A 25,764-nucleotide genomic window follows, 5' to 3' on the forward strand; every position below is an offset into this window, starting at 1 on the left:
GTGTGGGCTCTGTGTCAGAAGGGATTTGGGGTGGATGGTTGATAGAAATGAGTCCCTGTCCACAGTATCCTGCCTTTCAGTTCCACCGAAATCAGACCTCCCCTTGCTGCTTGTTCGTACATACGGCTGGCTCCCTGCCCCGGCATCTCACTTTTTCCTAGCTCTGAAATAGCAGCTAACGTTCATTGAACTTTCCTGCTGGGTCTGACACGGTGTTAAGGGCTTTACATGGATTAACCTGCTGAACCATCGCCCCCCCTTAGGAAACAGGGACCATCAACATCTCTGTTCTACAGGTGAGAGTGCCTGAGGTGGTGTAGTTGTTAAGGGGTGAAGCTTGGACTGAACTCAGGTCATCTGACCTCTCACCTGGGCTCTTAACCACTTAATACTCTACTGTGGCCCTGTATTGCCCCGTGGTAGCCAGTAGTCCTGGACTCCTTGCGCACAGGTCTTTCACAGCTCTTATCCTCTTGCCAAGCATGAAGGACAGGGCTCCATCAGCTCTCTAAAGCCCCATCTCAAATTTACAGTTTGACAATGGCTGCCCCTCCCAACCTCTTAGGAGAGGAGGATGTGTCTCTTTAATTAGTCCACTAAGATAGAGAAGGATTAGTCTCTTTAATTAGTCCACGAAGATTAGTAAGCCACAGACCTCTCAAGGAAAGTGCAGTAAGTGTTTACTGAGCATCTTTTATGCACCAGGCTCTGTCTGCATTCAGAGTGAGGGACCAGCATCGACTGAGTGCTTACAGTGTGCCCAGAACTGGGCTAACCTCTCCCTGCATAAGCCTGTGCAGACTTGACCACGCTCTGGGAAGTAGGAACCACACTTAGCTCCCCTGTAAGGTGACAGAGCCCTTCTTAAAAATCGCCACGCTATGCAAAAATCACCCAATAAAAACCAGGGCTTGTGGGGAAGTGGCTACAGACACAGCACTCAGAAACTTCATTGTGATACTTTATTATTTATTTGTTTATTTTGGCCATACCATACGGCATGAGGGACCTTAGTTCCCCGACCAGGGATCCAACCCATGTCCCCTGCAGTGGACGCCCGGACCCTTAACCACTGGACCTCCAGGGAAGTCCCCATTGTGATACACTTTAGGAAAAAAAAAAACAGTCTGCTTATGGGTGTTAAGTCTGAAGGGTTGCATCTTGTGAGTTACTGGTGAAGGATAATCTGTAAGGAAATGGAAAGTTGTAACCGCAGATGGAATGGGTGGGGCACATACCACACCAGGAACTGAGGTAGTAGGAGGATACATGTGTTTTGTGTATTTCTCCGCTTGAGCTGAGCACACTTTTCTGCATTCACCTAGTGCTTCTCGCAGACAAAATCACGCACATGAGCAAACTTGAAATTTGAGTTATGCTCAAATTGTTCTCTAATAAATCATTCATGTTGCAAAAAACCTGCATTTTCAAAACCAGCATTAGAGAAGAACTGACTGTCATCTCTGTTTGCAGTGAGGTAAACCAAGTGTTGGAAAAGTAAAGCGACTGGCCACAAGAGGTGGCACAGAGCTGGGATTTAAACTCAGGTCCTCCACCTCGCTGAACCTCTATGCCCCAGGGCTCTCCTGTCCTCATTCCTGGGAAGCAAGTTATGTTAACAGGGTTGGCTAGGAGGAGAGATTCTGGAACCTTAATAAGGAGAAAGAATGGTCTGTGTAAATGGCCAGTAGTTAAGAAGATGCAGAACTGATGTTTTGAAATGTTTAGTGATGACCCAGGCAGCATGGACCCTTTGTGATCAAAGGGGACACCTGCAGTTTGGTGCTCAAGCAGGTCCCAGGGTCCTGAGCAGCAGCTAGAGGGTGGGGATGGGGGGAGCCCCCAGGAGGCTCAGGGCAGAGGCTCCTCACCAACTGCCAGGGGGCTCTTTCAACGTTTGAACCATTGTCACGTCTGTGTCACTGCAAACTAGCTGAATATCGATCAGTCCTGAATACATTTTCAATAAATACATGGTCAGTTAGTTTGGTTCATTCTTATTATAGAATCTTCCCCCACGTCCCCAGAACCTTTACTTGTTAAAAACGTTAAATAGACATAAAACTTGAGGAATAGTACAGCGAACACCCGAATACCCTCATTTTATAATCAACACTGTCTGTGAGCCACTTGAAAGTATGTTACAGACATTTCACCACTAAGTACTTTAGCCTGAATCTCCTGAGAGTAAGGGCGTTCTCCTTTTGGAGCACTATCACAACACTGAAAATTTACAATATCATCTAAGCATGTAGTCCAGATTCAAATATCCTCAAGTATCTCAAGAATGTCTCTTATTTATTATAGAATCTTACACGCAAGCCATTTAAAGCACTGGCTCCGGTGATCACAGCCGCCCCTGTGTGCACAGCGGGGAATTGTGAGAAGAAAGGTGGCTTCTTGTCTTCCAGCCAGAGCCTGCTGGCCTCCTTTTGTTCCCCAGCTTTGGGGTAGAACTTGAAGCATCTGCTGGATGCCAGGAGGTGTGGGTTGGAAGGTTCTGGTTTTGTGTTGATAAGCACATGAGTTTCATGTAAGCTATATCCATGTACACACAGGCCACACATGGAATTCAAGTTTGTAATTTAAAAAGACGTATTATATTTCCCTCCCCTGTAATAAAGCATAGCTGACATTTCCAGGTCTGAAGCTTGTAGGGGTAAACAGAGCTGATGGTGTCGGCAGGTTGCTTTCGAAAGGAACAGAGAGTTAAGATTTAATAGACCCTGAAACTAGACTTCAGTGTCAAGATGGTATAAGCTCAGGTATGAGCATTTTCCAGAGCTCTCACTCCTTATACTTTAGCTTTAGTTTTACATCCCCCTTTCTACTTTTCATCTGTCTTCCACAGACCCCAAAAATGGGGGAATTTAGCAGTGGAAGTCATAAAAAGTCCCTCGATAGAGCTATTTTACATTTCTTTTTCTTTTTTTTTTTTAACGTTTGAAGTTTTTTTTGGCTATGTTGGGTCTTCGTTGCTGTGCGTGGGCTTTCTCTAGTTGTGGCGAGCGGGGGCTACTCTTTGTTGTGGTGCACAGGCTTCTCATTGCGGGGGTTACTCTTGTTGTGGAGCATGGGCTCTAGGTGCGTGGGCTTCAGTAGTTGCGGCGCGTGGGCTTCCGTAGTTGCGGCGTGTGGGCTCTAGAGCACAGGCTCAGTAGTTGTGGCGCACGGGCTTAGTTGCTCCGCGGCATGTGGGCTCTTCCTGGACCAGGGCTCGAACCCGTGTCCCCTGCATTGGCAGGCAGATTCTTAACCACTGCGCTACCAGGGAAGTCCCTACATTTCTTTTCATACAGTAGCAGGTAGCAAGTGCAGTTCATAAACTTCTGCTCTTTTGCATAATTATGATCTCCATTTCTTGAACACGAACAGGAGACGCACTGCTTACTTGAAACCTGATACACACGAAGAGTTCGGTGCTAGCCCTTGTACATGGCACTCATGTTCTGTGAATTTGAATCATTCAGACTTGAAACTGCACTATAATGTTTTGCATAATAAAGTCTCATTTTATAATCTTTTTTTTGGCTGCGCCACACAGCTTGTGGGATCCCAGTTCCCCGAGCAGGGATCGAACCTGGGTCCCTGGCAGTGGAAGTATGGAGCCCTAACCACTGGACCACCAGGGAATTCCCTGCACAGTAAAGTCTCATTTTATATGCAACTTTTAAAGTATGGGAATCCTTCACATCTACTTTTAAGGGAAAGCTTGGCACTTTTTGAGTTATGCATGGTTTTTAGCAAAACAACCTGTGTGTAAAATCGGAGTCTGCCAGGCATGTATGTCAGCTAGCCCGCTGGTCTCTTTCATGTACTTTCTCACTTAATGCTCACTACAGTCCTCTGATTTAGAGGTTGCCGTTAGACCCATCTTATGGATGAGGAACTGGGGGAGGGTAGATGACTCCACTTCAGCTGGAGGTCTGGGTAGTCGAGCTGAAACCTCAGTCCAGGTGTGTCTGCCTTCTGAGTTGCCACTGGTTACCATTATTCGGTCCCACATCCTGTGTTTTTGGTTTTTTTTTTTAAAGGGAACTTTCTTTTATTTATTTATTTATTTATTTATTTATTTATTTATTTATTTATTTATTTATTTATTTATGGCTGCGTTGGGTCTTTGTTGCTGCGCGGGCTTTCTTTAGTTGCAGCGAGCAGGGGCTACTCTTCATTGCGGTACGTGGGTTTCTCACTGATGGATTCTCTTGTTGCGGAGCACGGGCTGTAGGCACACGGGCTTCAGTAGTTGTGGCACGAGGGCTCAGTAGTTGTGGCTCACGGGCTCTAGAGCGCAGGCTCAGTAGTTGTGGCGCACAGGCTTAGTTAGTTGCTCCGCGGCATGTGGGATCTCCCCCGACCAGGGCTCGAACCCGTGTCCCCGGCATTGGCAGGAGGATTCTGAACCACTGCGCCACCAGGGAAGTCCCCCACATCCTAAGTTGATAGCCCTGCCTGTCATAGATGTGATGTTGGTGTATATAGTATAACTGGAGGTGCAGAATTACCCTGGGCTTATTTAGGGCGGTGTTCAGGTATGCTGATATTGTGCTTCCTGTGCTACCTCCAGGCTTTCTCAACACACTTTGTGCCAGAAAACAACCTGTGAAAGCACAGTGCTCATACTCCAGGTTCAAACCAGTAACTTGCAAGCTATGTGACCTTTGAGCAAGTCGCTCAACCCCCAATTTTCAATGCCTCAATTTTCCCACTGTCAAATGGAGAAAATAATAGTACTCAGTTCATACAGTTATTGTGAAGATTCAATGTCTAGTAAAATGAGCCTGGCCACGTAGTATGTGCTGTAGAAAGTGTCAGTAGTAATAGTAGTAGTAGTAGTAGCTCTTGTTGTTATTAGTATTAGTACCACTACTGCCATCACCACCAAAGGCCGGGGTTGCCTTCAACGTAGTATTTGTTAGGTGGTAATATTCTAGGGGAGGTGACATGTTTCCTTAAAAGGTCATTAGCAGGAATTCCCTGGCAGTCCATTGGTTAGGACTCTGCGCGTTCACTTCCGAGGGCACGGATTGGATCCCTGGTCGGGAAACTTAAGAGCCCACAAGCTGCGTGGTGCGGCCCCCCCCCAAAAAAAATGTCATTTTATTCAACTATACTTCAGTAAAAAATAAATTTAAGAAGACAGGTCATTAGCAAAGTCACAGTAAGATAACACTCCATACTCATTAGGATGGCTATAATTAAAAAACAGAAAATGACAGGTGTTGGCAAGGATATGGAAGAATTAGGACCCTCATAACACCGCTGGTGGGAATGTAAAGTTGTGCAGCCACTGTAGAAAACCGTCTGACAGTTAATCAAAAAGTTGAACATAGTTACCATAATCTAGCAATTCCACTTCTAGGTATATACTCAAGAGCCTTGAAAACATGTCCACACAAAAACTTGTACACAAATCTTCATTGCATTATTCGTAGTAGCCAAAAAGTGAAAACAACCCAAATGTTCATCTACCAGTAACTGGGTAAACAAGGTGTGGTATATGCACACAATGGAGTACTAGTCAGCCACAAACAGGAATGAAATGCTAATACACCCTTTAACATGGATGAACTTAAAAGCATCGTGCTAAGTGAAAGAAGCCAGACACAAAAGGCCACATATTGTATGATTCTATCCATATGAAATGTCCAGAAGAGGCAAATCCATAGGGACAGAAAATAGATGAGTGGGAAAAGGAGAAATGGGAGCTGAGTGCTGATGGGCACGTCGTCTTTTTGGGATGATGGAAATGTTCTAGAATTAAATAGTGATGGTTGCACAACGTAGGGAATAATAACTAAAAACCACTGAAATTGAACACTTTGAATTGGTGAATTTTATGGGAATTATATCTCAGTTTGAAAAAGTGCCAAGGGGGAGAAAATAAGATCATTGGTGGAACAGAAGCTCTTTGCGGGAGGAGGGCTCCTGCTCTGAGCTGTTAGTCAACACCCTCAAGCTGCTGGGTGAGTCTGCAGAGCCCTGGCTATCTGAAGAAGCTTGGTTTGCAGGCTTCTCATAAACAGAAGGGATTCCAGGAAGCCATAGCCACCTACCTGCCGAAGAAAATGGACGCCCAGATAAGTTTGATGTACTGTGTAATCAAAAAGCAGGCAGGCAGGCAGGCAGGCTGGCTTTCCAGATGAGCCTAAGCTAAGGGCTTCAAAGGGTGTTTAAAAGACCAAGCTGTAGCCTGACTGGTCCAGTCTCCTGCCCAGTCAGCAGAAATGGCACGTTAAGAATGAGAGAGGAAAGTATTCAAGCTGGCATCAGTGGCATGTGTTTGCCCTGTCGGAAGGGGTTTAGTTACTGCACGGCTCTCCTGTGGAATTGACTGAGGGAGGGAGTGTTTTCTTCCCTGGCCTGGCATGCCTAGCCCTAACTCCTTTATGTTAGAAGGCAGGAAGTCCTCTGGGAATTAACACCCTAATTTAAGGGTGCTCTTATTTAAGCAAATTAAGGCCTTTGGGGATGGCCAGGTGGCTCCTCAGGTTTTGCCAGGGCCAGCCCCGTTACCAGCCAGGGTGTTGAGCCAGCTTTATTTGCAGCTCTTAGAGCCAGTTCCTGTGCCGTTGAAATTCCCCAAAGACCTCGTCTAAATGGGCCTTTTCAGCTGTCGGCACACTGCCTGCCTGTCAGCACTTTAGCCTTCCACCTGCACTGTGGGTCTTAATGAGATGCCCAGTGGCTGTCTCGGGAACAAACTGCTCCCATCTGCAACCCGACACTCCCTTCTGGTGACATTGCCCAGCGAGAAAAGGCAGAGACAACCAGGGAGGAGACACACTGACAGAACAGATCAGAGGGGCAGGGCAAGGTGGAGAGCCTGAGTTCAATTTCCAGCTCTGCCTGTTTGCTTGGCTGTGTTACCTTGGGCAAGTCACTTCACCTGTGTAAACCTTGTTTTAGGTTTATTCACCTGTAAAATGGGGCCACAGTCCCTGCCTCCCAGGGTTGTGAGGATTGACCGAGATTCTCCATGACGCTTTTCTCATGCCTCATCACTTGCTGGGAACCATGAGCATGAAATCATGAGGAGGACGTGTCCTCGTAGCCTGCTTGCAAAGACTCATGAAGTTATGTGGGTATTTCTGGCTCATGAGCATCCTTTCCTCCCTTCTGTTGGGGGCTGACCACAGGTCCCTTAGTCAGCATCTAAACTGACTTGATTCAAAGCCCTCGATTCCCGGCCATTCCTGGCCCGCCACCATGGCTTCTGGAAAGTGTGTTCACCTCTGCTGCTCCACGTCTTCAGGGTTCATCTGAAGGGCCTGCTCTCTGATTGGCTTTGGAGCCATCTGGGGCCTCCTTGGGATCTGGCTGGATGTTTGAGGGAGACAGAGGTACTATTTATTCGTTCAGTAAACATTTATTGAGAACCTATTAAGTGCTCGGCAGTGCTATAGATGGGGTAGATATACAGGGATGAACACGACATTGCAGAGGCAGGGAAAACCCCTGCCCTCATGGAACTTCTGTTCTCTTGGGAGGATATACCAAGTAAGTGAAGCAGGGAAGAAGGATAAGGAGGGGGTGTGGAGCGTGGGATGACCTCTGAGTGAAGGAAAGCAGAGAGGGTCGCCTCTGGAGGGCTGTGAGTAGAGCAGAGACATGTCATGATATACCTGAGATTTTCACAGGCTCACCGGGACTCCTGTGCACAGAAGCAGCTATGGGAACCTGGGCCAGAATTGGGAGGACGTTAGGAGGCTACTGCCGTAGTCCAGGTATCAAGAGAGGAAGTGGGTCTATGGGGAAAAAAGGGTTGGGTGCTCTGTCGTGTCCATGTTCTTCTCTCATGCCCCATTTTGACCCTCTGCCCCCCACCTGTCACATGTGCTTTGTTTTTATTATTCACAGCACTTAACTATGCTAGCAAGAGGTTTGGAGTGATTTGTCAGCTGGTGCTCAGAGGCTTGGGGTTGGGAGGCATTGGAAGCAACCAGTCATTGTGGCCTCGGTTGAGCCCCTTCATTCCCTCCTCCTCCCTCACAGCACCCACGATGTTAAGCCCTAAGCATGTCCAGTCCAGGGCTCCTCTTTGGGGATCTCAGGCCTCTGAGAAAAATATCAAAGATCACGGAGCATCCAGTAGGTCTCCACATCTTTACTCAATTCCAGGGACTCCTGCCTTCTCTGACACCCATTCCCATACCTGGAACCTTGGCTCAAGTCAGAGGTGCTCACTGCTAAGTCCTCAGGGAGGGGCCAGGCAGAGCAGAACAGTAATGCGGGAAACTTCCTTTCATGGCCACAGAGAGATCTCCGGTTGCCTGCGAAGGGGCAGATGCTGCTCCGCTGGGCCCAAAATGTTGGTGGGGAGGATGGGGACAGATTGACCTCCCCAAGTTTAGAGCCTGTCCACAGGCAAGGGGCCACCGCATCCAAAAGCAGGAACGGCAGATCCTGAGGGGTGTGGATGGGGCCAGAGGGAGGCACTTATAGGATTTTGGTTTACTGAGTGCGCCCCAGGGTCTGCACCACCTTGGTGGCCGTCTCTCTGGCAGGGTCACCTCAGAGACAGCTGCAGAAGTCTGTAGTTCCAAAAATCTATAATATGAACAGCCACAAAGGAGGCTCTGGCCGAGCAGTTGACAAGAACACTTACCTTGCCCAAAGATCCTGCGGTGTGCAGGGACCATTCTTTAGAAGGAGGAAGCTGAGACTCAAGGTTTAATTTTCCTGAAGTCACACGGCTAGAGGCATAGATGAAATTGAAATCCAGATCTATCTAGACTCCAGTCTGATACACTGAACCTCAGGGCCTGTACAGGGGCGACACCCGGTGAAGCCATGTGTATGTGAGAGGGAACATGGGGGAGGCTGGCAGCCCCCTTCTGTGATTGGGGTCAGGAAAGACATTTCCTTCTCCTCTCAGGTGGCCTCACTAATTCTACTCTCCACTGGCCCCTGTCTTGCCCTCTGGTGCCTTTGTCACTGACCCTTCTAGAATGACTCAGCCCTGTACGTCTCGAGGACCAGTCTGTCTCTTCTCCCAGTCTGTCCCTCACTCTGCATTTTATCCTCCTTGCCCCTTTGCCTCTGGACCAGTTCCATGGGTCCATGTCCCTCTTAAAGCATGACTCTTGGGGGAAAAACAAAACCAAAAAAAACCAGCATTCATCATTTAGACCATTAGAATGTAACCCTGAGAGTGTACTTAGCAAACCACAAATAGAATCGAACAGAACAGGACCAGATAGCCTCCCATATCCTGGGTGTCTTATTTCTGATAATGCAACTGAAGTTGGCATTAGGAGTTTGTGGAGCCCGAGTGCAGGGCTTACCTGTTGAAGTCAGTCAACCAAACACCATCCCTCCTTCAGCTCAAAGAAAAGAAAAATGTCTGTTTATGTGAAGGTGGGAAAACAAACATGAAGCAATTCCAGTGGTACCAAGGGACGTAAAAGCACGTGTGCCTCCCACCGTTTACTCCCTCCACCAGCAGCTCACCTCCTGAGACAACCAATGGTACCAGTTTCTTGCATCCTTTGGAAGATGTTCTAAGCACATTCTCCATCCCATTTTGCTTTTTGCCTTTCTTTTTATTTTTTTTATTTATTATTTTTTTTGCGGTACGCGGGCCTCTCACTGTTGTGGCCTCTCACTGTTGTGGAGCACAGGCTCCGGACGCACAGGCTCAGCGGCCATGGCTCACGGGCCCAGCCGCTCTGCGGCATGTGGGATCTTCCCGGACCGGGGCACGAACCCGCGTCCCCTGCATCGGCAGGCGGACTCTCAACCCCTGCGCCACCAGGGAAGCCCGCCTTTCTTTTTAGAGACAAGTTCCTCACATATTATTACATGTAGATTTACTCGATTCTTTTTGGTGGTTACCTCGTTCTTTTAAATTTCTGCACTGTTTTCTATTGAGTGGATGCCCATTGTTTATTTCACCAGGCCTCTGTTGATGCTGTTTCTCTCTTTTGCCACTGTAGTGAGGCTCCTTGTACGTCTGTCCTTGTACACAGGTGTGAGTCCATCTGTGGGCCAAGGTCCTGGAGGTGGGCTTTGCTGGATGAGGGAATGTAAGCAGGTGAAATCTATACACGTGGTCAGGATGCCCTCCAAAAAGAAGTCATACTGGGTCTACTAGCCACGCTGTTCAAGAAGGCCTTTGAACCCCACCCACATCTTACAGTTCAACCTCTGCATCGCAGATGAGAAAACTAACCCAGAATGAATGAAAGGGACTTGTCTGAGCCCTCGTCTTCCTGACAAAACCCAGAGAGAATCTGTCACCTGACTTGGTTCTTCTTCCTAGACCAGCTGACCAGAGTTCCCCCCCCAGCACCTCTTCCTTCTCCGGTCACATGTGGGTCATCTCCGCTCTTTCCCACCACTCACATGGCCCCCTCCCTATGCATTTGCGTTGCTAGGATTCTCAGGGGGGTTGCGGTCCCTTGGGGACAAGTCCTCTGAGCATTTGCAGAAATTTATGTTTTCCTACAGAGTAAACAGTAAGCAATTGGTCCCTCTGAGGTTTTTTTGGTTGTTGTTTTAGCTTTTTGAATGGATAATATGTTCATGGCTGGAAAATCAACCAATATAAAAAATCATACAATGAAAAGTTCTACTCTCCCCCGCCCTCTTTTGGTCCAACGGCAGCACCTTCCCCAGAGCTGTAATCTCAGTTATTGGTTTCTTCCAAAGTTTCTTTATGCAAATACAAGCAAAGGTGAACATGTGTTCTTATCCCCCTGCACTACTTTTGCACGTTGCTTTTATCACTTTAATGTCTTAAAGTTCATTCACAGCAGCGCATCAGGAGCCTTCTCATTTGTTTTACAGCCACATAGTATTTCATTGTAAGGGAATTCTGTGGTTTATTTAACTAATCCTCTCTTGATGGATGCTTGGGTTGTCTCCCTCCCATGTTTTGCTACTACAAACAATGCCTCAGTGAATAACCTTGTACATATGTCATTTTGCATGTGTGCAAGTTTCCAATTTTTGATTGGAAAATGGGATGAAGCCGGGTAGGGAAACCACAGAGTCTTATAAGAGTTGCAACCAGAAAAATAAAGTTTGAGAACCGCTGCTGGGACAGGTGCCACAGGTCCTTGTGGCAGCAAGTGTACCCCAGCGTCTTACGAGAGTTGCCCCGTGACTCTGGCTCTGCGTTTGCACCTGCTTGCACCTGGGACCCGTGGGCTGGTGGTCTTCATGTAATTTTCTTTTCTCCTTTCGTTGTCTTGCCTACTTGGAATTCTTGGAGTGAGCACGCCAGTCTGAGAAGCTTCTGCTTTTTCCCGGGACTCGGAGGGATGCTGGATTGGTTGTGGAATTTCTTTCCCAGGAGCCTGCCCACGGTGGTGGGCGTGGGGCGCTGAGCGTTTACCTTTAGAGCCAGTTGAGCAGATTTAGCAAACACTCTTGGAAGCAACTGCCTTTCCCGTCAATGCTTATTTGTTCTTGATGATGCAAAATGATGCTAGCTTCCATCGAAAAAGAGAAAGCCTCCTCTTGTAAGCGCTCTCGGACAAGCGAGCACTTGTTTTGGAGTCATCTGCAAATGCATGTGACCTGCAGACTCTGTGGGAAATGCCTAACTTGTGCAGCCTTGGCGTCCAGCGGTTCTTTGGGGCCGTTTGAGGGGTTGTGTTCCAAATGTCAGAGGCAGAGGGCCCAAGCTTTTCCAGCACAGCCCACAGTTGGAAATGGTGCAAGCCTCATATTCGTTCTTTGTGTTGGAGAAGAGGTTTCCAGACTTTGATCATGAGTTAATGAATATTTCAAAATTCCAAGCTCCACGCCGGCTTCCCGTGTTTCCACGGCCGGTGTCAGCGCGTTTCCGTGTCATCTAGTGCTCGGGAAATACTGCACCCAGATTGATGCATGCTTCTGTCTAGGTTATATTCTTATACAGAGAGTCACTCTCTGGTTTCAGCAACCTACCTTTGTGCCCAGCGTGGGTTTGCACTCATCTCACCTTGCTCTCAACGTCCCCTGGAGCCTCTCTCCTCCCTCAAGCCAGAACCATTTTATTTATTTATTTTAATCATTTATCTATTTTAAAATTAATTTTTATTAGAGTATAGTTGCTTTACGATGTTCTGTTAGTTTCTGCTGTACAGCAAAATGAATCAGTTACACGTATACGTACATCCCCTCTTTTTTAGATTTCCTTCCCATTTAGGTCAGCAAGGCAGAACAGTTTTAGCCTAGTGGATCAGCCAGCCTTGGCTGGTCCTGGGTGTGTGACTCTAACTTCAGAGACTGGCTCTCTGACCTTGAGCAAGTGACTCAAGCCTTTCTGGGCCTCCGGGGCTCATCAGGATCAAGGGGATTAAAAAAACCCCACTGGCTTCATAGCAATTTAGGAGTCAGTGTTCGTGAGGTGCTCTGCACAATGCCCGCACAAAATGACTATCATTAGATTGAATATTTACTCTTCTAATTATTGTTAATTAAGAATTATTTATGGCCTATCTTTTCCCTCTCCACTTCTTCCTAACTCTGACCTTGTGTTATTAGGTGAATGGATTGAGTCTTTTTTGAACCCTGGGACTTAGACTCATGGAGTCCTCCTCAAAGGAAATCCTAGCAACTACTTTATTTGTTACAGATTCATTGAGATGTAATTTACATACCATACAATTTACCCATTGCAAGCATACAGGCAGATGATTTTTATAAATGTACACAGCTGTGGGGCTGTTGCCACAACCCAGTTTTAGAATACTTTTATCACCTCCCAAGTTCTCTTGTGCCTGTTGGCCATCAAGCCCACATCCACCCCAACTCTAGGCAACCACTGATCTGCTTACTGTCTCTAGTTTTCTAGAATTTTCATATAAATGGAATATGTCTTTTGTGTGCTTTTTAAAAATACCCAGGCCTGGGCCCTGCCCCAGGCCAACTGAATCCTATCTCCAGGGCTGATAGTCTTTTGCAGACTTTTGTCATTTTCTTTAACTTGGCATAATGCCTTTAAGGTTTATCTATGCTATTGTATTTTGTTCCCTTTTTAAAAAATTATATTTATTTATTTATTTATTTTTGGCTGTGCTGGGTCATTGTTGCTGCGCATGGGCTTTCTCTACTTGCGGAGAGCCAGGGCTACTCTTCATTGCAGTGCGTGGGCTTCTCATTGCAGTGGCTTCTCTTGTTGTGGAGCATGGGCTCTAGGCATGCGGGCTTCAGTAGTGGTGGCACGTGGGCTCAGTAGTTGTGGCTCGCGGGCTCTAGAGTGCACGCTTAGTAGTTGTGGTGCACAGACTCAGTTGCTCTGCGGCATGTGGGATCTTCCCGGACTAGGGCTCAAATCCGTGTCCCCTGCATTGGCAGGCGGATTCTTAACCACTGCACCACCAGGGAAGTCCCTTTTGTTCCCTTTTATTGCTGAGTAGCTATACCGTATTTTATCTATCCTAATAACTATATAGTTGGAATTTTCTTTGATGGGAAAATGGGGAGAAAGAAGAAAATTGGGAAGGAAGATCTTCAAAAATATAGTAATGTTCATGCCCTAATTTTATTTATTTATTTATTTATTTTTTGCGGTGCGTGGGCCTCTCACTGCTGTGGCCTCTCCAATTGCGGAGCACAGGCTCCCGATGCACAGGCTCAGCAGCCATGGCCCACGGGCCCAGACGCTCCGTGTCATGTGGGATCTTCCCAGACCGGGACACGGAACTGTGTCCCCTGCATCGGCAGGCAGACTCTCAACCAATGCGCCACCAGGGAAGCCCTGCCCATTTTTTGATTGGGTTGTTTTTTTAATACTGAGCTGCATGAGCTGTTTACATATTTTGGAGATTAATCCTTTGTCTGTTGATTCGTTTGCAAATGTTTTCTCCCATTCTGAGGGTTGTCTTTTTGTCTTGTTTATAGTTTCCTTTGCTGTGTAAAAGCTTTTAAGTTTCATTAGGACCCATTTGCTTATTTTTGTTTTATTTCCATCACTCTAGGAGGTGGGTCAAAAAAGATCTTGCTGTGATTTATGTCAGAGTGTTCTTCCTATGTTTTCCTCTAGGAGTTTTATAGTGTCCAGTCTTACATTTAGGTCTTGAATCCATTTTGAGTTTATTTTTGTGCATGGTGTTAGGGAGTGTTCTAATTTCATTCTTTTCCATGTAGCTGTCCAGTTTTCCCAGCACCACTTATTGAAGAGACTGTCTTTTCTCCACTGTATATCCTTGCCTCCTTTGTCAGATTAGTTGACCATAGGTGCATGGGTTTACCTCTGGGCTTTCTATCCTGTTCCACTGATCTATATTTCTGTTTTTGTGCCAGTATCATACTGTATTGATTACTGTAGGTAGCTTTGTAGTGTAGTCTGAAGTCAGGGAGACTGCCGGCATACCACAAAAAAAAAAAAAAGGGGGGGGGGGGCAGAAGACCTGAATAGACATTTCTCCGAAGAAGACATACAGATGTCCAAGAGGCACATGAAAAGCTGCTCAACATCACTGATTATTAGAGAAATGGAAATCAAAACTGCAATGAGGTATCACCTCACACTGGGTAGAATGGGCATCATCAGAAAATCTACAAACAACAAATGCTGGAGAGGGTGTGGAGAAAAGGGAACCCTCTTGCATTGTTGGTGGGAATGTAAATTGATACAGCCACTATGGAGAGCAGTATGGAGGTTCCTTAAAAAACTAAAAATAGAACTACCATGTGACCCAACAGTCCCGTTACTGGTCACATACCCAGAGAAAACCATAATTCAAAAAGACACGTGCACCCCAGTGTTAACTGCAGCACTATTTACAATAGCCAGGTCATGGAAGCAACCTAATTGCCCATCGACAGATGAATGGATAAAGAAGATGTGGTACATATATACAATGGAATATTACTCAGCTATAAAAAGGAATGAAATTGGGTCATTTGTAGAGACGTGGATGGACCTAGAGACTGTCATACAGAGTGAAGTAAGTCAGAAAGAGAAAAACAAGTACCATATATTAATGCATATATGTGGAATCTAGAAAAATGGTACAGATGAACCAGTTTGCAAGGCAGAAATAGAGACACAGATGTAGAGAACAAATGTATGGACACCAAGGGGGAAAGGCAGTGTGAGGTGGTGGTGGTGGTGTGATGAATTGGGAGATTGGGATTGGCATATATACACTAATATGTATGAAATAGATAACTAATAAGAACCTGCTGTATAAAAAAATAAAAGTAAATAAAATGAGATGCCAAAAAAAAGAAAAAAGGAAAAAAAAAAGAATGCTCCTTGGTGCCACTTGTTGCTGGGGTGCATCCTCATTAAAAAATAAATAAATAAGTAAGTAAATAAATAAAATAAGTGTAGGATTCAGTGGCTTTTCGATATATTCACAGAGTTTTGCTACCACAAACAATTTTAGAACATTTTAATCATCCCAGAACGAGATCCCTTGCCCTTACCTGCCATCCCCGGCTCTTCCCCTTCCCCCCACCAGCCCTAGGCAACCACAGATCTATTTTTCAGTCATAGATTTGTCTATTCTGGATATTTCATATAAATTGAACAATACAGTACGTGGTCTTTTGTGACTGGCTTCTTTCTCTTAGCATAATGTTTTCAACGTTCATCCATGGTGCAGCTTGTAGCAGTAATTAATTTCTTTTTATTGCAGAGTAATATTCTGTTGTATGGATATACCACATTTTGTTTGTTCTTCAGCTGGACATTTGGTTTGTTTCTACTCTTTGGCTGTAATGAATAATGCTGCTATGTCATCTGTGTTTTGTCCCTTTTCCCCCTCTAATATATGCAAGGTACTGCTTTTGAAATTCAAAACAAAAGACTAAGATTTGCAGGGGGGGGGCAGGGGGCAGGGCGGGAAGATGTGGGTAACAAAAGCACCCTGATAAGAAGTGACTAAGGAATGTGAGGAGTATGTTTTTTCCTATCACGTTAGCATTCAACAGCCCACAGTAAATGGAAGGGAAATCACTGAGTGTGCTTGCACCCTACTGTAAGAGAGACAGAGGTGGGGAAAGAAAGAGGCCTTGAAACCCAGAAGACCAGGCCAGGCCGAGGAGAATCAGGACAATGCAGGGGTTCCGACTGTGGGTCTTCGGACCAGCTAGATCTGCGTTTGAATCCCATCTCTGCCGCTCACTGCCATGTGTGACCTTGGGAGAGTCACTTAATATCTCTGAGACTTTACTGATAAATCCGAGAGAGTGATACTTCCCTCATTGGTTGTTATGATAAGTTATTTTGCCTCTTGCCTCTCCTAGGGAAGCCTTTGTAGGAACATTCTCCACCCACTGGGTGTTCCAAGCGCCTGGGGGAAGGTTTTTTTTTTTGTTTTTTTTGTTTTTTTTAAAGATTCCTTTTTTTTTTTTTTTTTTTTTTTTGAGGGGGGGTGGTCCTTGTTTCTGTACCAGGGCTTTCTCTAGTTGTGGCAAGCAGGGGCCACTCTTCATAGCGGTGTGTGGGCCTCTCACTATCGTCGCCTCTCTTGTGGAGCGCAGGCTCAGTAGTTCTGACTCACGGGCCTAGTCGCTCCGCCGCATGTGGGATCTTCCTGGGCCAGGGCTCGAAACCTTGTCGCCTGGGATAGCCGGCAGCAGATTCTCAACCCCTGCGCCACCAGGGAATCCCTAGGGGAAGGTTTAAAATATAACCATGCTGGGGCTTTACCAGCCTTGGAGAACAGTTAGCCTGGGGCATGGCCCAGGTCTGGGTAGGTTTTTTTTGTTTTTTTTTGTTTTTTTTTTTTTGTGGTACGTGGGCCTCTCACTGTTGTGGCCTCTCCCGCCTCTCACTGTTGTGGCCTCTCCCGTTGCAGAGCACAGGCTCCAGACGCTCAGGCTCAGCGGCCATGGTTCACGGGCCCAGCCGCTCCACGGCATGTGGGATCTTCCAGGACCGGGGCACGAACCCATGTCCCCTGCATCGGCAGGCGGATTCTCAACCACTGCGCCACCAGGGAAGCCCCTGGGTAGTTTTAAAAAGCTCCCCAGAAGAGTCTCTGTGCAGGGCACGTTACACTAGACCCTGGATGGAGATGAGGTTAGAGGTATTTTGGTCAAAGTGCTTTATTTCACAAGTGGGCAACCGAAACCTGGAGAGCCCTTTCCGGTACACTGGGGCCTAGGACCCAGTCCCTCAGCCCAGGCCTGTCAGCTGCCCCTTCCCGTGAGGGGCCAGCAGGAGGGGGAGGGAGAAGGGCCCTCCCGGGCCTTGGGGAACCCACCAGAAAGGAAAAGTGGGCAGTATCTGTGGTGTGGAAGGGAGGCTTTTCTTTCTAATCAATAAGCAAACAGTTCCTCAAGTCGCCCAACCTAGCCACAGGAATGTTTGCTGGGTTGCAGCCTGTGGGAATGATCTGTTATCACCTCTATTCAGGTGGGTGGGGTGTTTGTGTATTTATAATAAAACTCCTCCAATTAGTGTGTAAGCCAGAGGGCTTCTTGTTCTTTTCTTGTTCTTTTTGATGAAACCAAACCAGTTTCTCGCTCCCTGGCGAAGAGGTCCCTGTCCACCTCTGCAGCAGGCAGGTGGGTGGTATTCACTTGCTTCCCCTGCCTCCCTTTTTTAAGTGAATGGAGATGAGGCTCCTTGGCAGTTAGCGTCCACCCTGGAAAACTGAAGCCAAGGCTTCGGTCTTGGGCTTGAGCAGAGAAGCCGCCCCCGGAGCCACCAGAGTCCCACCAAGGCAGGAATATTGAGATTAAACAGAGTGAGGTTTTATCAATGGGCTCATTTCTGAACTGTCCAGGAGAGGCCTGGAGAGGCAAAGGATTTAAAACTGAACTCTTTTCTGGCCTTGATCTCAAGGAGGGGACGGGGACTGGGGACACCCTCTGGCCCTTCTAGACTGGAAGGACAGGAGCCAGTGCCACTCCCAGGCCTCAGTGGGACCCACATGCTGGTGTTACTCTCATTCGCTTCACGCCTGGGTCTTCAGCACCAGAACGGGGCCCAGCACGAGAGGGTGTGCAGTGCTGAGCAGGCCATGGCCCTCTGCTCCTTGCTGCCCCACGCTGCCATGTGGCTCAGTCCCTTGCTCTGGCACGCAGCCAGAAGCTGGGGCCATCTCTTCAAATGCCTCTTTTTGAGGCCTTCCCTAAATGCCCTTTATTAAATTGCCCCCTCCAGCCCTGCTGCTGCACAGAGCCTTGGAACCCCCTTACCTGCTTATTTCTCTCTGTTAACACTTTTCATTACTGACACTTAATTTTTTTTTTTTTTTTTTTGGCCATGCCACACGGCATGTGGGATCTTACTTCCCCAACTAGAGATCGAACCCGCACCCCTTGCACTGGAAGTATGGAGTCTTAACCACTGGACCACCAGGGAAGTCCCTGACACTTAATAATTTATTTGTTAATTATCTCTTCCCCACTGGAATGTAAGCCCTACGAGGGCAGAACTGTGCTTTGTTCACTGCTGTATTTCCCAGGCCTTAGAATGATGCTTGGCAATGAGTAAGGGCTCTGTAAATATTTGTTGAAGAAAGAATTCTTGAATCAGTCCCTTGAAGGAAATGAGGATGTCTCCTTTTACAGAATGGGGAAAATGATGCTCAAGGGAAGTCAAAGTAACTCGCCTACAGTGGCACCTAAGAAGTGAAGCTGGGATGTGACCTTAACTCAGTTTGACCCCGTTCACACAGATGTAAAACCATTGAAGTATTTGCACTGGCTTTTAACCAACTGTGGAAGTGCCATTTATGACATTTTTCATGGGGCTGATTATGATCAACATCCGTGGTGTTTGCTGTCTGAGAACTAAAACAGTGCTAGCCCAAGCAGAAACACGATCTGGGAGCAAACATGCGCTGCCGGAGTGACCCAGGCGGCATGAGTAACCTTAAGACAAAGGGAGAAGAATCCAGGATGACGGATCACCCCTTTATCCTGTGGGCTCCCCCTTGCAGGGGACTGGGCTAATTTGTCCTTCATCTGCAACCTCACTGTTTTCTCTGCGCACTGATGCCCCCCTCTCCACCCCAGTGTTTTTTAATTTAGTTATTTTAATTTATTTATTATTTTTGGCTGCGTTGGGCCTTCGTTGCTGCGCGCGGGCTTTCTCTAGTTGTGGTGAGTGGGGGCTACTCTTCGTTGCAGTGCATGGGCTTCTCATTGTGGTGGCTTCTTTTGTTGCGGAGCATGGGCTCTAGAGCACGGGGGCTTCAGTAGATGTGGCGTGTGGGCTCAGTAGTTGTGGCACGTGGGCTCTAGAGCACAGGCTCAGTAGTTGTGGCGCACGGACTCAGTTGCTCCGTGGCATGTAGGATCTTCCTGGAACAGGGCTCGAACACGTGTCCCCTGCATTGGCAGGCGGATTCTTAACCACTGCGCCACCAGGGAAGCCCCACCCCAGTCTGTTTTGATGGAAACAGAAGTGGAGGAGACTTTGGTGGTTGACATCTGTTTTTAAGGTGTGAGTTAAATGAAGATGGAGCCCACTTACAATTTGTTCTGGGCAAGGACATGCTGGGAGGCTGGGAGAAAGAACTCAATAAGCTTCATGAAAGTAAACTTCTCATCCCTGGGATCCCATCGGAGCTGCCGGTCTACAAGGGCAGTTTGACGGAGTGCGGGTGCCCCAGCCGAGGACGCCCTAGGAGCACCATGCACAGGCTCTGTGGACACACCTGCAAGTTGTGTTTGCACAATTCTGAGCTGCTCAACTTCCCCAGAAAACTGTCTGGGAGTTAAGTTGGCTGATCAGGGGAACTCTGACTTATTTCAGCTTATGTAACGTGGTGGCCTAAGGGGGAACATTCTTGAATCTAAAGTTTAAAACTTCCTCCCTTGCTTGGCTTCTGACTGTCCTCACGTTTTTCTGAGGCCCTGGAACTGGATTTCCAAGGTGCCGGGTTCATTCAAAGAGAGAGGGAGGGAGGGAGTGTGTGTGTGTCAGGGGAAGATGGGGTCAGGGAAGCTTGGCTATTTTTATTCTGGTTACTCTCCACCTGTCCCATTCTGTTGTGTGAACTAACTTCCCTGTGGCCATTCAGCTAGCAACTAGTCTCGCAAATGGTTTATCAAACCAAGAGACAGGCTGCCTGGAGGTTAAATCCTGATGGGGCATCAGACCACATGCTCTGCCACTTCACAGCTGTGTGACGTAGCCAAGTCTCTTCACGGAGGCTTCTGAGACTTGCTTCCTCGTTTAGAAGCGAGGGCTGCTGGAGTCTACCACCCAGGGCCGCTGTGTCTAGTCAGGCTATTAGGTTGTGTTACTGTCCATAGTTCTCAGTAGCAAATGGACACTCATAACTGGAGACTTATCGGAGCTAAGAATATAGTCTTCCTAGTGCAACTTGAATCTCTTCAACATCCCCCGAGTGTGGACAAACTGGAGGCCTCATCATCCTTTCTCTCCCATTTTTTAAACGTAAAATTAATTTTCTGCTGAGCGTGGGTGCCCATTAAACTTGGAATGGTTAGTAAATTTGGGGACACCCACCAAAGGAAGACATTCTAGAATTGCCCAGTGGCATCAAAGAAAATGGAACCTAGAAAGAAACTTTCTAGGACGTGGTACCCGTGGAGAATTGTGGCTTTGTGGCTGGAGTTACAAACACTGCTGCTTACTGGCGAGAAGGGACACTCCTGCCCAGCTAGATGACACACGTCTGTCTCCTCAGGGTGCCTTTCATTCATCAACTTAGACTTCTTGTCCTTTATCTTGAGTATTTAAGTTAGAAACCAAAGCCCTTGATTTGGGGGTACACGATGGCAGTGTGGCCCTGGGACCTCCAGGAGCCTCCTCAGAAGGCTCTCTGATCTTGCCCTTGAGGTTGTGTGTGTAATTTTCTCTTCCAACGCTGAGGTCCAACGGTCCTTGAAACAAAGGTAAATGCAGTGTTCTTTGGTGTTAGCTATGGGAAATGCCTTCTGAGGAGTGGGAGACAACCCATAAGGTACCCCTTTGTGTGTGGTGTGGGGAAAACACTACTTTCAAGTAGTTGCTTCTAAGAGACTGGGTTATCCCACCCGTTACCAGAGAACTCAACTATGGTTAGCTGGCTTTGGTAGCAGGCCCCGTCCTTCTATCTCCCTGAAATATATGGAGGCTTAGGAGACTGTCTTGTTCCTACCCACTCACATTCCAGCCGGGTGGGGGTGGGAGAAGAAACGGGTATCCTTCAAGCAGGACTGTTTGTGGCACAATGGCAATTCCAAGCAAAGAATGTTGCTGAGCGCTCAGAGCCTGCCCCAGGACCACAAAGCTTTTCGTGGACTTGGGGTTAATTTTTCTTTGAACTTCGGTCATCTCTTGCAGAGTGAAGAAGTAGTAGATTAAAGCGACTACTTCTGCCAGAATTCGCAAGAAAATGGGGCACTTGTAGAATGAATAACAACATAGAAGAGTCACAGCGCATTAAAGATACTTTTTAAGTCACTTACTTTTGTCGTTTTAAAAAGTAATTTACTGTAATTGTAATACACCGTATAATACAAAGACATTTAAGGAAAGCACGTTTTAAAAAACCGCCTCCAGTCGTACTTTTTTCAATCTTCCCTCCACCTCCACTCAAATTACTGCTAGCCTCCTGCTGTGTAGAATTCCTACTGTTCTAGAATGTCTTTTTTCATCTTTGTTTCTCCATAAAAAGTATTCCATCCCCATTTTGCACATGGGCACAGGGTTGAAGAACACTCACTCTGCGTTCTGACCGCCCGGACCCCCCCCTCCCACCAGCCTTTAATTCAGGGCAAAGAAAATGGGGATGGTGATGCCTATACCAAAGGGTGACTGTGGGCGGGGGATTCAATCTGAAAACGGGATTTAAAGAGCATAGGGCAAGGGTCTGCCTTGTAGAGACAGGCACGAGGAAGAATGGTCAGGCACGTGAACTCTCAGACTGCCTGAGTCCCAATGCTCTCTCTGCCACTTAACTAGCTGCCTCAGTCTCTCCACCTCTAAAAAGGGGATGCTGCTGGTAGCAACCTCGAAGTGTTCTGGGATTACACGAGTTAATATTTGTAAAGTGCTTAGAAGAGAGCCTGACACGTAGTGTTGTCACTTGTTTAAATATTAAGAAAATAGTGAATAAAAGGTAGTTGAAGCTGTTAGTTGAATGTGTTGTTTTTGCTGGTGATAATGATGATACGGTGTTGAAAAGATCTTCCCATTTAGAGATGGCCATGGGGTTCTTGGCTCTCGGGGTTAGGTTTCTAAACCAAGTGACCAAATAACGAGTTTAGGAAAGGACAAGCTGACTTAAAGAATACTTCATCCTTTGCTAGCTTTATTTTTGTTTAACTTTTTATTGTAGAAATGTTCAAATATACCTAATTCCCACGTACTGATCCTCTGGTTTCTACAGTTCGCCCTTCTTGTTTCCTCCTACATGCTGGCATTGGTGTTCACCGTACCCTGAGATGCTGCCTAGCCCTTGCCAGGGTTGAAAGCAAGCTTCCCAGAGCCTTCCCGGAGCTGGAAATATCCCCTTGGTCTTTCCTATAATTTCTAGTTTGTCAGCCCAGAGGCTCAGGTTGCACAGAAACATAAAGAGCACCTGGAAATTCAGGTTGAGCCTGCCTGTCATGGGCACACTACTTCTGTCACTTCTCAAAGTGCAGAGCTTAACCACCATTCAGACGAGATGCCCCAGAGCAGGTTAAGAGCCTTGCATTAAGCTATTTGCAAAACCATTTTCATTTTTTCAGGCCACCACCCTTGGCAAGTCCAATCATGCTTGTCCCAACTGCCCAGATTTGGGCTGGCTGGGACAAGGAATTCAGTGTGAAAAATGAGGGCAGCTCTTGTTACCTGCTAATATGACAAGCCCCCAGTACAGTCCGGTGCCCCCACTACTTCTGCTGGGGTGGGGTTGGGGGAAGGTTATTGGAAAAACATTTTGTTTTGCTAGTTTGAAAAGAAATTCCTATTTTAGACTTCAAGGGTAGTATCTGCCCGTCCTTTAAGTATTTTGTGTTTCTTCTTGCTTCTGTTGTCATTTTTTGGTTCATCTGTTCAGTTAGCAAATGCTTGTCCTCTGGCTTGTCTACTCAAATGCACAGAAATCATCCTCATCCCCTTCCACTTGCTTTGTTCTTTCACTTTCAAAATGTGATCGCATTCACTGTCTTGGTTAATCCTCACAAAACCCGGAAGAGGTGGGCTCACTCAGTGGTGGAATCCTTCAGGATACAGTAGAGAAAACTGAGGCCCAGAGAGGTTAAGCATTTTGCTTAAGGCCACTCAGTAAGAACATGGCAGGGAATTCCCTGGTGGTCCACTGGTTAACACTCCGCGTTCTCACTGCTGAGGGCCCGGGTTCAATCCCTGGTCGGGGAACTAAGATCCCACAAGCCTCAGTTTCTTCATCTTCAAATTGGGGATAATCATGGTACATATCCTCCTGCCCCCAAACATGGTCTTACTTTCTCTGGCAAGGGTGGGGCTGTTGGTTTCAGAAAAGTTTGCGAGGGTGGCCCCTAGTGGAAGAAATGAAAACTGCAGTCTAGACATCAACTGGCTTTAGGGCTTTCTGGCAGAGACCTGATCCTTACGCATGTAAAGGTGTCTAGCCGTGCAAAATTGGCACAAAAGTAGGAATTGTTATAAAAGATCTCTTGGACAAAATGAACGCCCACTGGAGGAATGAGGGGGCGATTATTTGAAAGGGAGGAGAACAGGCCAACTTGAGAGTTTCCCAGAAAGAACTGTTTTATCGACTGTCCCTTCTGCCTGAAAGGCCCTTGAGCCAGGTTTCTGCAAGGCTGGCCTCTTCAGGTCTCAACTAAGACGCCTCCAACTTCACAGAGGCCAGCCCTCACCATCCAGTATAAGTTACACCCTCCGCACACCTTCCTCTTCCCCTGTCACTTTTTTAAAAAAAAATAAATTTATTTATTTATTTTTTTGGCAGTGTTGGGCCTTCATTTCTGTGCGAGGGCTTTCTCTAGTTGCGGCGAGCAGGGGCCACTCTTCATCACAGTGCGCGGGCCTCTCACTGTCGCGGCCTCTCTTGTTGTGGAGCACAGGCTCCAGACGCGCAGGCTCAGTAGCTGTGGCTCACGTGCCCAGTTGCTCCGCGGCATGTGGGATCTTCCCAGACCAGGGCTCGAACCCGTGACCCCTGCATTGGCAGGCAGATTCTCAACCACTGTGCCACCAGGGAAGCCCCCCTGTCACTCTTGTATCACCTTCGTTAATTCCTTTATATCTCGCATTTGTCACTACCTGATTTTGTATCTCACTACCTGAGATTTGTTTTTGTTACATGTCCATCTCTTCCACAACAGTGTAAGCTCAAGGGGAGCAGGTGCCTTGCCTATTTGTTCACAGAATTTTTTTCATCCTTAGAGCCCAGCACAGTTTCTGACAAATAGTTTGATGGAAGCCTGTTGAACGAATGAGTCTTTTGGGACTCTGATGTTCAGTGCAGACACTTTTCACCACAGCTTCTCCAGCATTGGGTATTAATACTTTCAAAGTTTTAATACTTTAATAACTATAAGACTTTAAATAGTTTTGTCTCTAAGCCACTGATCCTAAGTTCCCCCACCCAAGTAGTTCTCTTCTATCTTTTGCATTTGTCTTGCTGTGTTGTATGTTCAGGTAGAAGACTTTCCTATGAAATCTTCACTGTCTCCCCTAACTGACAGTGATGAGTTTCTCCACTGGGCCTCAGACTGCAAGCAGGCATTACCTCTCAGTGCCTCGGAAAATAAGCATATAATCAGTACTTAATGAATATCACAATTATCTGTGTCTTTTGTGGAAAATTGAATAAATGATTAACCAAAGCTATGTTTGTTTTAAAATTTTTATTTAATAGTGTCTATTATGTGCCAGGCACTGTTCTATGTATCTTTTTTTTGGCCACGTCACACGTGTGGAGTCCTACAGGGAACTCCCATGTTCTGTGTATTTTAAAACAAGCCTAGTAGGTAGTTGCTATTGATGACTTCATTCTACAGATGGGTAGACTGAGGCATGGAGAGATTCAGTGACTTGCCCAAGGTCACAGAGCTAATAAGCAGAGCTGGGACTTGAGCCCCACCCTTGCCAGGGAAAATAAGACCATGTTTGGGGGCGGGAGGGTAAGCACCATAATTACCCTTATTTTGAAGATGAAGAAACTGAGGCTCAGAGAAGTTTAAAAATTTGCCTAAGTCCTTACTCTTTTTTTTTTTTAAGATGTTTGGGGTAGGAGTTTATTAATTAATTTATTTCTGCTGTGTTCTGGGTCTTCGTTTCTGTGCGAGGGATTTCTCTAGTTGTGGCAAGTGGGGGCCACTCTTCATCGCGGTGCGTGGGCCTCTCACTATCGCGGCCTCTCTTGTTGCGGAGCACAGGCTCCAGACGCGCAGGCTCAGTAGTTGTGGCTCACGGGCCTAGTTGCTCTGTGGCATGTGGGATCCTCCCAGACCAGGGCTCGAACACATGTCCCCTGCATTAGCAGGCAGATTCTCAACCACTGCGCCACCAGGGAAGCCCAGTCCTTACTCTTAACCATGTAGATGTGATGCTTCCCTCTTATTATCTGCCCCTGTTTACTGAAATGTAAACTGTTTATTAAATGTAGTTAATCCATAGCATCTCACTGTACCTAGGTCTCAAACTTTTGGACTCAGTAGATATTCTATCTGAGTTATTTTTCATATCGTCAAGAGCCATCTGAAGGAGAGGCCCTTTTTTGTTATTGAAAAGGAGAAGTTACTTTCTAGACAGCTTACTGTTTTCAGTCTCCAAGTAGATAAGAAAAGAATCAGACCACAATTAAGTCGCCCTATAATTGTGAAGAACTTAATGATGGCATCCACTACTTTGATATCTTTGCTGTTCTGTCACCAGACTATGGTATGTTTTACTTGTGCCTGTTTTGTGTGAGTCAG

The 25,764-nt window shown here is 46.8% G+C and overlaps 1 protein-coding gene across 3 annotated transcripts in view; it reads left to right on the forward strand.

The window, feature by feature from the left end:
* The window catches only part of CDH1 (cadherin 1), a 103,685-nt gene that overhangs the window by 49,553 nt on the left and 28,368 nt on the right, over window positions 1-25,764 (forward strand). The window lies entirely within an intron of this gene.

This window comes from Kogia breviceps, chromosome 18 (genome assembly GCF_026419965.1).
Source record: "Kogia breviceps isolate mKogBre1 chromosome 18, mKogBre1 haplotype 1, whole genome shotgun sequence".
Taxonomy (NCBI): Eukaryota; Metazoa; Chordata; class Mammalia; order Artiodactyla; family Physeteridae; genus Kogia; species Kogia breviceps.